Here is a 12,511-nt window from a genome sequence, read left to right on the forward strand (position 1 = left end):
AAAATCAAATATGGGGGTGCCTGGGTGGCTCAGTGGTTTAAGCCTCTGCCTTCAGCTCAGGTCATGATCTCAGGGTCCTGGGATCGAGCCCCACATCAGGCTCTCTGCTCAGCGGGGAGCCTGCTTCCCTTCCCCTCTCTCTGCCTGCCTTCTGCCTACTTGGGATCTCTCTCTATCAAATAAATAAATAAAAATCTTAAAAAAAATCAAATATGGACACTGAGAAAACACACGAGCAAATAAATCTGGCGTCTTACATCTCAGATTCAAATCCTTCAGGGGCTCCCCACCATTTAGGAGCAGAGTCCGTTTTTTAGGATGGCAAACAAGGTTTCCTCTGACCCCTCCCTACGACCTAGAGTTTCTATCCCAGTCATTCTCCCACGTGTTCTTTACACTGTCTCAAATCAAAACCAGCTGGACTTCCCGGCCAACCAGGCTATTTCACAGCTGCGTGCTTTTAACCATCCTGATCTTGCTCTCAGAATGTCCCATGCAATGATTTCCTCCACATCCTCCAAAAACCTGTATGAGAATTATATTTTGCCAAGTCCTGGCTGACCACTCTGGCCAACAGAAATAATTATACACCTTCTGTTTTATTGTTGTTATTCTACTAGGGAGTATATGGTCTTAGGTAATTATTTACATATTTATATCCCAGTTATTGGTTGCTGGAGCAGGAATAAAGACCGTCAGGAATAAAGACCGTCTCTTATATACTGTTGGATGTCTTGAGACAAAGAAGCCGTCTGTGAAAGTAGGAGGAGATTAAAGCTGTATTAGACCACACAAGAGACTGTCCGCGAGTTGTCCTGAAGTCATGCACGGATACCCGATACCACAAAGCTGAACCAGCAGCCACGGGTGGGTAGGGTGGTATGAGCTATAGGACTCAATACTGGAATCAGACACATCCCTGCTGGGATCTCTTCTTCCTTGCTTACCAAATGCATGGCGTATGGTCCGTAACAAGAGACACTTGCATTATCTCAAGATTTGGGCTTTGTAATCAAAGAGAACATGGCCCCTTACTGTGTGAGGGGCTTTGGGGAAATTACTTCACCTAAGCATCAGTTTTCACATCTATAAAATGGAAATGATAATTCAGCTGAGAGAATGAAATAGGATGACAAATGGTAGTGCCTACAGCAGAGAGCCTGCCATGTGGTCCTCGATACATGGTAACTAACGAAGATGATCATTAATGGGGAGCCTAGTATCTTGGCGAAACACAATATTGAATGCCATGGCATATAAACACAATCCATCATATATAGCTCCCATCTCCACTTTGGGGCTTCTTTTCCCCCTTAGCTTTATCATCCTTTTTACTGTTACCCCTCTATAGCACCAATTCCTGCTGCCTCCTGTTTGACTGATTTAATTAAAAATGAGAATGTGAGTTCCTAGGCTCTGAAGAAAGAGACACCTTTTTTCCACCCCAGGCAAAGGCACAATGTCCATTACCACATAATCCTTTACCTTTTCTAAACATACACAGATTGGGCGCCTGGGTGGCTCAGTGCGTTAAGCCTCTGCCTTCAGCTCAGGTCATGATCTCAGGATCCTGGGATCGAGTCCCGCATCGGGCTCTCTGCTCAGCAGGGAGCCTGCTTCCTCCTCTCTCTGCCTGCCTGCCTCTCTGCCTACTTGTGATCTCTGTCAAATAAATAAATAAATAAATAAAAATAAATAAGTAAACATACCCAGATCTGTAACAATGGCATTTCAGGGTATGCACAGGAAATGCCATGCACAGATGACAATGTGAAAAGGAAAGATGAAACTGACCACCTAGCCTCATACAGAATTGATGCCCCAGAGTGACTGCTCCTGTCTAATCTGGGTGGGGGGGAGGAGCAGTATGATGCTGGTCCGTTCTTTCCCTGCCCTGCAGTGGGATGCCGGAGCTGCCTCCTGAAGGTGATCTCCAAGTGATACTGTTGAGCCAGCACATGAATCGTCCGTCTGACACTTCCCGCACATGGAAATCGAGGTTTAAAGCATTGCTTGTAACTAGCGGGCACCAGGGCTGGGAGTGCACGGAGGGTGAGGAATACAGCACACGGGTGACACACATGTCTACAGAGATCCCACTGGAAGGACAGACAGACGGCCGGATCTCTAAGTCTGATTCTGGATCAGCCATTAAAGAACGGGCCCAATTTAGCTAAACCAGAGTCAAGAAAGACTCATTATATCTAAACCAAAATTCTCCATGGCAAGGGTTTTTCTTTTCTTTTTTTTTGGTGGGCGGGGGGGGTTAACTGATAGACCCAAATCTCAGTAAGTCACTCTCTTTCACGCAGTGTACTCACTGCACTGAACCTAAGGTGGCTGTACGGAAGATCGCGGCCCCTTTAGACTTTATGAAGTGAAGTTTGAGTGCCGTGCAGTGCGGCGGAAGAGGCCACCAAGGCTTCTCTCCCCTGGGGGAGGGGTAGCTCGGCAGCTCCTGCAGGCAGGTGCTCAGTCGGCACATCCCTGCCCATGAAGCCAAAATTGGCACGCTCTATTTTACGGGTGGTTATGTGAAAGATGGCCCGACGTGGGGGAGAGGGGAGCTGATGTACCTTTTAGTCCCCCACAGTTAACTAAAAACAAAAAAGGCATTACAGTAAGCGTCACTGTCTCCCCAAAAAGACCCTACAGACAGCAGGCAGGATTTGGGGATCGTGGCAAAAGATTACCCGGAGAAGCTGATTACGGTGGCGGCCCGGTGTTTCTGTTTTCATGAGGTCTGCCTACAAAACAAAGGCATTGGCTAAGTGAATCAGGATGGTGTGTGCTGTGCTTCCCAGGCACGTGAACATCCATGCTGTCTCAGCAGGACTGGGATGGAGCTCTTGATTCATGTCCATGGAGCATTACTGCTGAATTACAGAACCGCGGCTTTATGTGGAGGCCTCCCAGACTGCTTTTACTTCTGCATAATTCAAGATATAAAGACTGTTTATTGCCGCTAAACTGTGAAAAAAGGCGCAGGACAGAGAAATGGCTCTCCGCCTTCATTAGGTTAATTTAGAAATCATACATTTCCTTTCCTTATGTGTTTTCCTTTAAATTTTTTACTACTGATTGACTGATTGCTAGCCTTCTGATTTTTCCTCCAAACCGCCTTCCCTCTTGATCCATTTGCTTCTTCTTCCAATTTGAGAAACCTTAAATACAATATGCAAATTTTATATTTCTGAAAGGATAAAGGATGTCATTTCCTGTCAAAGGAAAAAAAAATGAAGAGGAGGATAAAGAGATGCTCTGTTAGTAGGGTTTCTACACCCATCAAAGCCCACTCAAAGTTGTCACTGGCACTGAGCCACTCAGCAAAACCATCTCTAGAACTCGAACACAATGCAGATTCCAATGCCGTCCGGGGATGGGGTGTCACCGCAACTGGAAAAGCAACAATAGGCTTGCGAGTGGGCCACACATATGTATTTACAGATGCCATTATCTTACTTAATACTTTTAGCTATAATATGCATGAAATGAGATGGTGGTCTAGTTACTGCCAGGCATGGATCTTAACCAGCGTGCAATGTCTGACACACAGAGAAGCTTCATCAGATGGTTCAATGATTGGGTCAGTCATTTAGCAACTGTGTCCTCCAGTGAGGTGCTTAAGGCTGTCTGAGCCTCAGTTTCCTTATTTATAAAACTGGCAGATTATCAGCATCTACCTCAGAGAGCTGTCAGGAGTGTCCAGGGAACTGGGTCTGACACTGAGTGTATATGCAATAAATGTTAGCTATACAGTAGTTTCTGCACCAGTTTATATCAGAATAAATGACTCTGTAAATAGAGTCATTGCATAATGAACTCAGGGAAATTAAGAAAATGGTCTCATTTGCAAGTGAATCAAAAAAGGTAAAATGCCTAGAAGTGAATTTAACCAAAGAGGTGACAGACCTGTACTCTGATAACTATGACATTAATGAGAAAAACTGAACATAACACATGTAAGTGGAAAAATAACCATGCTCATGGATTGAGAAGAATATGGTTAAAATGCCCATGCTACTCAAAGCAATCTACAGATTCAATGCAATCCCTATAGAAATACCGATGGCATTTTTCACAGAACTAGAATAAATAATCCTAAAGTTTGTATGGAACTTCAAAAGACTTCAAATAGCCAAAGCTATCTCGAGAAAGAAAAACGAAGCTGGAGGTATTACAAACTTCCAGATTTCAAACCATACTACAAAGCGATAGTGATCAAAACTAGCCCAAAAACAGAAACAAAGAGCAATGGAATAAAATAGAGTGTCCAAAAATAAATCCAAGTTTACATGATCAGTGTTCATCCAAGGAGGCAAGAATATACAATAGGAAAAAGTCTCTTCAGTAAGTGGTGTTGGGAGAACTGGACCAACACATCTACAAGAATGGAATTGGACCACTTTCATATACCATATTCAAAAACAAACTCAAAATGGATTAAAGACCGGAATTTAAGACCAGAAACCATAAAGCTCCTAGATAAAGCATAGGCAGTAAGCTCTTGGGCATTGGTCTAAGCAGTACTTTTTTGGATCTGTCTCCTCAAGCCAAGGCAACAAAAGCAAAAATAAACAAATGGGATTACATCAAACTAAAAGGCTTTTGTACAGCGAGGAAACTATGAACATAGTGGAAAGGCAACCTACTAGATGGGAGAACAAGTTTGCAAATAATATAACTGATAAAGGGCTAATATCCAAAATATAAAGAGAACTCACACAATTCAACATCAAACAACAGCAACAACAAACAAACAAACAAAATGAAAGCAATCCAATTATAAAGTGGTAAGAGGACTTGAGTAAGCATTTCTCCAAAGGAGACCCAGACGGCCAGCACCCACATGAAAAGACACTACACACCACGCACTATCAGGAAGATGCCAACCAAAACCACAATGAGGTCTCACTTCATCCCACTTAGAACGGGTATTATTTAAAAGACAAGAAATAACGAGTCTCGGAGAAGATGTGGAGAAACTGCCACATACTGTTGGTAGGAATGCGAAATGGGGCAGCAACTGGGAAGAACTGTGTGGAGGTTAGCACTCAAAAAACTAAAAATGGAACTATTATTTGACCAAACAGTTCCACTTCTGGGTATTTATCCAAAAGAAAAAGAATTAAACTGAAAAGATATGTGTATCTCCTATATTCATTGCAGCATTACTCACAATAGCCAAGATAAGGTGACAACCTAAGTGTCCAGTAGATAAATGGATAAAGATGTGGTATATGTATATATATATATACACACACACATTTATATGTATTATATAATAATATTATATGTAATATTATATAATTATACATAATTATATATTATAAATATGCATTTATATATAATATATAAATATAATAAAAATATATTATGTATGAAATATGATACAATAATAATTATATAATATATATTTTACATATTATATATAATACATTATATATATATATATATATCTCCAATGGATTATTGCTCAGTCATTCAAAAAAAGTGAGAGATGCCTGGGTGGCTCAGTGGGTTAAAGTCTCTGGCTTTGGCTCAGGTCATGATCCCGGGGTCCTGGGATCAAGCCCTGCATCAGGCTCTCTGCTCCGCGGGGAGCCTGTTTCCTCCTCTCTCTCTCTCTGCCTGCCTCTCTGCCTACTTGTGATCTGTCAAATTAAAAAAAAAAGAAAGGATCTAAAAAAAAAAAATGTGAAATCTTGCCATTTGTGATAACATGGATCGACCCAGAAAGTATTATGCTAAGCTAAATAAGTCAGATAGAGAAGACTAATACTGTATGATTTCATTTATACATGAAATCTAAAACCAAAAAAAAAAAAAAATAAGAACAAAACAGAAATACGTAGATATAGAGAACAGTTTGGTGTTTTTCAGAGGGGAGTCAGTGGAAGGATGGGCAAAATCAAGGAAGGAGAGTAAAAGGTACAAACTTCCAGTTATAAAATAAATAAGGCACAAGGATACATACTGCATAAGGAACGTAGTCAATAATATATAACATCTTTGTATGCAGACAGATGGCAGCTAGATTTATAGTAGAGATCACTTCCTAATGTATACAGATGTTGAATCACTATGTCACGTACCTGAAACCAAGATAATATTCTATGTCAACTACAGTTCAATAATAAATAAATATCAGAGATACTTCTATATTTACCTACCTACAAATTGTAGCTTTAAGAACCCAATGAGTCAATATACGTGAAGATCTATGTAAATTTTAAGGTGATAGCTTAAATTTAAGAGCTTATTCTTGGGCACCTGCATGGCTCAGTTGATTAAGTGTCTGACTCTTGATTTTGGCTCAGGTCACAATCTCAGGGTTAGGAGACAGAGCCACACATCAGCTCCTTGCTGAGTGTGGAGCCCACTTAAGGTTCTCTCTCTTTGTCTTCTTCTGCCCCTCCCATCCCCTCCCCCAAAGATTTTATTCTTATATGTATCATACAGCCATTGTGTAAATATTCAACCATTAAGTCACAAACACTGGCCAGGTATCTACTATGTTCCCAGGTGCATTTGTGTTATCTGCTAAGGGAGGTGGGAAAGGACAATGAAAAGTTTAATTTGCATTTCCTATCTTGAGGAGAATTACCTTGAGGAGATAAGACAAACAGTCATGAAAAGTTAAATACAGAGGAACTGGGCTGGGGAGAGAAAACTAAACCTTCAAAGCAATATGTTATAGAAGTCTTCAGAGGGAGGAAGAAGATGCTGCCTTTTCTTGAGCAGTCCACACCAATCAGATTAGGGGTCTCTATGCAAAAGAGCTCATTGTCAGCTGGGATGGCCAAGGTAGGAGTCAGAAACTGCCTGGGTGAAGATGGATCTTCCAAGACCATGCATGCTATAGATAGATGTCCAAAGTCATGGGCATTCCAGGCAAGGAGAAACTGGGGAGACACAGAGATAGGACCATGAATAACAGAGCGTAGTGCTTGGTAAGAAAGAGATGGGGTGTGTGCAGCTAACCGAGGAGATGCAGAGAAAAAGTAAAAGGAAGGCAAGACCAGCATCTAGGCAACCTTTGCAAACTCATTGTGGGTCCCCGCCCTTGGCTTTGAGAAATGCAATTCTATCTTCCAGGGAAATACAGAACGAGAAGAAAAGATGGAAATAAATACAAATCAGGAACTTGAGATGTCTTCTCTCCTTTTCTTCCTCAGTGAAGAAACAGAGCCTCCCAGATAAGGATGTGGTAAAAGTCAGTATATTAATAAGATTTAGTTAAGGACCAGTTTTAACCATGAGGGTATTTGGGCTGTAGACAGTCACCTCTTAAGTAACTTATATTAACTTCATTCTCCCATCTCTCCTACTACAGCAATTTTTTTTTTTTTTTGGCAGAAATGTTTTTAGAGAAGTAATTTACTGGCACTTAATTACTAGTATTTAACCAATTCAACATTCTCTTTTCTTAAGAGTCCATTAGGTTTCTATTACAATATTATACATTCTAATCAAATGTGGCTTTCTGCAAAGGTCCTCTTTGTCAGTCTCCTCAAAGCCAAGTTTATCTGGACTATTAGACATTCTCTCTGCTTTGGCTGCACCAAATTAGATTAATTATTTATACCTGAGGTTCATTGCTTCAGAACTTGGGCACCTCACTTAACATTTCTCTAGTGAATTATTAAGAATCTTATTTTTAAAATAAAGTCCTCATTTCATAGTCTGTTTGATTGAGGTTAAACACAATAGTCTAGTGATTCTTGTATTAAACCGTTCAATGTCATAAGATTCTCTCCTGGGTTTTATGCCAATGAACACATTTGAAACAAATGAACCTTTCATTAAGAACACCCTCACAGGGGATAAGGGCAAAGGGCTTCTGCTTCAAAAGCTGGCTGCCAAGAGTCTGGGCAGAATTATTTAAAATGAGTCATAGAAAGGATGTGGATTTCACTGTTTATACATCAGGAATAATTAGAGATAATTGTTTTGCAGATAAAGAAAAAAGATACTAACATCCCATAACTTTTACAGATAATGATTCTTTTATAGATAAAGAGAAAAGATATTAATGTCCCATAACTTTAGTTTGTAGTGACTTGCTCTATTCCAAAGGTCACTTGGAGGGGTGGTTCAAAGACATCCTTAAAGACATGTTAGGTGCACTGTAATAGTCCAGTCTCTCGACTGCAAACAACAAACCTGTTCTAGCTGGTGTATGCAGGAAAGGACTTGATTAAAAAAATATGAGTAGTATCCAGAGCCTCCAGGAAGGCCAAAGAGCCAGGCCAAGGTGCCAAGCAGCCAGGAAAACGTTCAACCACCCTGTAGGGAAAGGGAGAGTCCCTCAGCAATGTCCTGACAGTCCAAAAAGCGTGACACTGTTCACATCTCCTCCCGATCTGTTCAAGAACACCAGACTCATGGGAAACTAACCGCAAAGAAGAGTAGACAATCTGCTTTTCTTTTTTGTCTTTTACCTTAAAAACGGGATCCAAAAATATTCCACAAATGTAAGAAAACATGTCAAATGGCCAAAATGTACCAAGATGAATAGAGGTTCTCAAAATTCCTTTGATTTCCACCTGGGCCTCTGGAAAGGAAAGGCTCTCCTGCCCCCAGATCCCTGCCCCCGCCTCCCCTCCGAAACCCCCACCAATAATTTGGCTTCTTATACTCGTAGGACTCTGACACAATTTATGAAACAGAAAATACATTCTTCCGTTCCACTCCTGGAACCTCCCCTTGTTATACAAGCATTCCAACCTAATCATCAGTCAATGACAAAACGGATTTGGTGCCCAGCAGCAAGAAGGGAACCTTCTTCTTACCCACACTGCGCTAAGGCCCCTGACCTTCTTGAATTTTCTAATTCCAGCACCGTCCTGACTCCTTGGTGAGATAGAAACAAGAACAGTGCCTGGCATGCAATGGCTCAAGGCTAGATTCTGCCAGTTGCTTAGCTTTGGGGCCTTAATTCTCAAAGACCTTGAATTATTTTGAGTAGGCTGTTTACCTTGATGTGAGCAGAATTAGCCTTAGACACTAAGCCTTTATGGCAAGTTTTATTGTCCAAGGCAAATATAACCTGTTAAGATTTACAGGCTTTATTAACAGCAATAACCATTTTATAGCCAACATCAGTAAATCAGGGTTTATTGAGAACTCTACAATTTTAATCTGTGGAAAACCATTAAAATGTCGGATTTTCATTGGACATAATTTCTAACTTTTATGAAAGATAGATTTTCCATTTAATTGGGGAGTATAAAAAAGTGCAGTGTGGGATAATGAATTGTTTTGAAAAGAGCAAATTCGTTTTAGCTAAACAACAAGTGTCAAACACTAAAGTTGCTCTCTCTAGTTAGAACTGTCCCAAGGTTAAGGTTAAACGGAACCTCAAACAGGAGAGAGACAAACGTGCTCTAATACACCCAACTATAGGAGGAGCTCACGGCATTTAGAAAAACTTGAATTATCATCTGTTCACATTTCAGGTGTTTTGCAAAGAGCATGTGACCTATTATTTCATCTAAACCAGTGTGTAAATGCATCTGGTGAGAATCTTCCAGTTCGTATGCTACTTTTTGTAAAGTGTTTTACTACTAATGATACCATACATTAGGCTCTTCAAGGGGTAAGCGAGGTGAACAAACATGCATAGTCACCAGCTTCTGTTAATAACCATTTATTTCCTCCGTGTGATAGATTAAAAGAGAGGGAAGTGGAGAGCATGTCTTTGTCCTTGGATGAGCTTGAGAAGTAAGAACAGAGGGCTCAGGCAGGAGGCAGAGGTCATGGGCGGTGTGGGGTAAAGAGAATGGTCTTAGCAGCTCTCGGATTTCTCTTGGGGCTGAAAATATGTCAGATATCTTAAGAGTCTCAGTTTTAATCCGGATCTTCAACCACAGAAAACTAACATTTTCTCTGAGAATCAAAGTGTGTGATCTCTACTATGTCTTTAGTACTAAGAGCTGTTTTGCATATTCTCAAATTCTTTTCCTTCTTTGTGTCCTAAGCAATCCTACAAGGAAAAAGCATGGCTCCTATTACTGGATGAGGAATCTGAGGTTCACAGTGGCTAGTAAATTGGTAGAGGTCACAGAACAGGGAAGTGATAGAGCATGACCTTTCGTGAAAATGAGATCTGTCATGGCCAATGCCACACGTAGGAAAAATGTAATGAGGGTAGAGATTACCCTAGGATCTCTCCCTTCCCCTTTTATATATCCCTTTTTCTTCTCCTCCATGGCCTCCTCCCTGAATCTCTGGACATCCAGTACTTTCCTGTCTCCTAGGATATAGGAAATATCAAACCCAGGCTCCTTGCCCCCCTGAGCTCCCAAACCCCCATTTTTTTCATTTGGCGCTGTTCTTTGTTTCACCACAGGATTACCTATCTCAAACAAAAGATCATTATTTACACAAGGTTTAAGATTGGCATATTAGCTAGAAGAAATTTTACCCTGAAAAATCCATTTCTAAGGATTGAAAGTCCAGGACTATTGCAAACAGAAAGGTTACTGCTGGCTGAGGGGCTCTCAAGTTTCAAAAAGGCTTGAGGAAACTGGCTGAACCCACAGGCTCATGAAAAACCAACAAAAAATATTAGAGAGAAGAAGGAAAAAAAAAAAAAAGATCTGAGCTTTAAGGTTAGATTGGCTTCCTAAGATCTGAGAGCCTGGATACGTTCCTATAAAAAGGACATGAAAACCCCTATATTTTTCTGGCATCTCTTTGGCAAATCAAATGAAATAATACAGAGAAGGTACTAAACACAGTGCCCAGCACGTGGGAATATTCTATACATGGTAGCTCTTCCTATGCTTCTCCAAACCACCTTCTGTGCTCATACAGGAGAGTTAGTTGCCTAGGAAGTTCTACCTCACAGAGAGGAAGTACTTTTACAGGTCTTCAAAGTGCCAAGGAGGAGATCTCACATGTTACTGCAGGACAAGACCAGTTGATGCACCAAGGGTCCTGCCAGGATTCAGGGATGACCCTGCAGCCCCCACAGCAGGTGGGCAGAAAGGGAACCACATGGTGGAAAGGGAAGAATGTCCCCACTCAAGGAAGATAAAGGGCAGTATTTTACGGTGACAATATTGACGCAAGTGATCAATTTCCAAGCAGAGTTCCCAGTCACTGCCATCCTGGAGAATCATGAACTACAGGTAGTCACCTGAGTGCGAGGTCAGAAGGCAGAGTGGAGCGCCGCTGGAGAGCTGAAGATCGTGTGACGGGCAGGGGCGGGCATCTCCACCCGGGGAGACCCACTTAGAAGGGTCTGCGTGTTCTCCCTTGCTTTTCCTATCCTTGTCCTTCTCTCGCTCAGCTTTCTTCTCTCATTCTGCCCTCCCTTCAGCAAAAACACAGATGTTGGTGGTAATAACAACCGTGTAAGCTATTGCACGCTAAAAGGGCTGTGAATATCGGTGTGTGGATGTAGGTAGTATCCAACTCAAACATTCCTGGGTAATCCAAGTGTATGGAATTGGGATGATTTCTTGCATTATGATGATGCTATCGATGCTTGTCAGGGCCCCACAATAGCTCATGAACCCACCATGTAGCTGAAACACTCTCCATATCATCCTACAAGACAGAATGTACGGAACACAGCTTTCCTCTCACTCTCAGCCTGGATGCTCCTTGGAATGGCCCTCTATCAAGTCAGCCAGCCTGGCTCTGAAATTTATTCCTAATAACATACACGTGGTTAAAATAAAAGGGTCATATGATGTCAAAGGCAGAATGGGAAATGCACTGACTTAAAAAGCCCTCCCCCCACCCCACCCCCTGATTTCATGTCCACATGGACATCTGCAAATCGGGATTTTCAGGGGTGGGTTGAGCAGACTGCTTATGCCCAGGTCAGACTCCCAGGGACACTGGGGGGGGGGGTCCTGAAGGGGAGGGACACATTCCCCTGTGCACTTAATGCCCTGTTGCCCCCCCTCCCCACTCTGGAAGCCAGAGCACGCTCTGTAAGGAGCAAGAAGGGAGCACAAGATCAAAAATCTTTCTGTTTCACATTAAATAAAAATCTAAAAATAAGCATTTTCCTTTCTAATCATTTTCTATCATGCATGGAAGGTTCACTTTAATTTTCAAGTCCGTTTACTTCATTTCTGTGAACTACTTGAGCTTTGAATAGTGTCCACCCAGCATGCTTTCTGTCTAAACATGCAAGTGTGTGTGTTTTTCCGTTCCCCTTTCTCTATTCTTTTGTCCTTCCAATTACAAAATCCCAGAGCAATTTTAGGGAAAAATGTGAAGCAAAGGCTCCTTTTCTTCTTTTTCTTTCTTTCTTTTTTTTTTAAATCTCTATTTCTCAATGAATAAACAAGCCATGGCTTTAAGGACAGTTTCCTAGCTTCCCACATGGATTATCTATTGCTCAACCCAGGCCTCCATTTAGAAAAATTATCATTTCTAGGAAGGGTTCCTCGTCCTTCCTTGTCCCTGCCCCCACTGCTGCCTTCACGATATTACTCCTCTATCAGGATATCTTTGAAGAGAGACTGAAAGACTTAGGAAGGCTTCC

General features: G+C 41.5%; 1 protein-coding gene across 1 annotated transcript in view; it reads right to left on the reverse strand.

Moving 5' to 3' along the window:
• The window catches only part of UNC5D (unc-5 netrin receptor D), a 233,451-nt gene that overhangs the window by 179,746 nt on the left and 41,194 nt on the right, over positions 1–12,511 (reverse strand). The window lies entirely within an intron of this gene.

Source organism: Neovison vison, chromosome 11 (genome assembly GCF_020171115.1).
Source record: "Neovison vison isolate M4711 chromosome 11, ASM_NN_V1, whole genome shotgun sequence".
NCBI classification, from domain to species: domain Eukaryota; kingdom Metazoa; phylum Chordata; class Mammalia; order Carnivora; family Mustelidae; genus Neogale; species Neogale vison.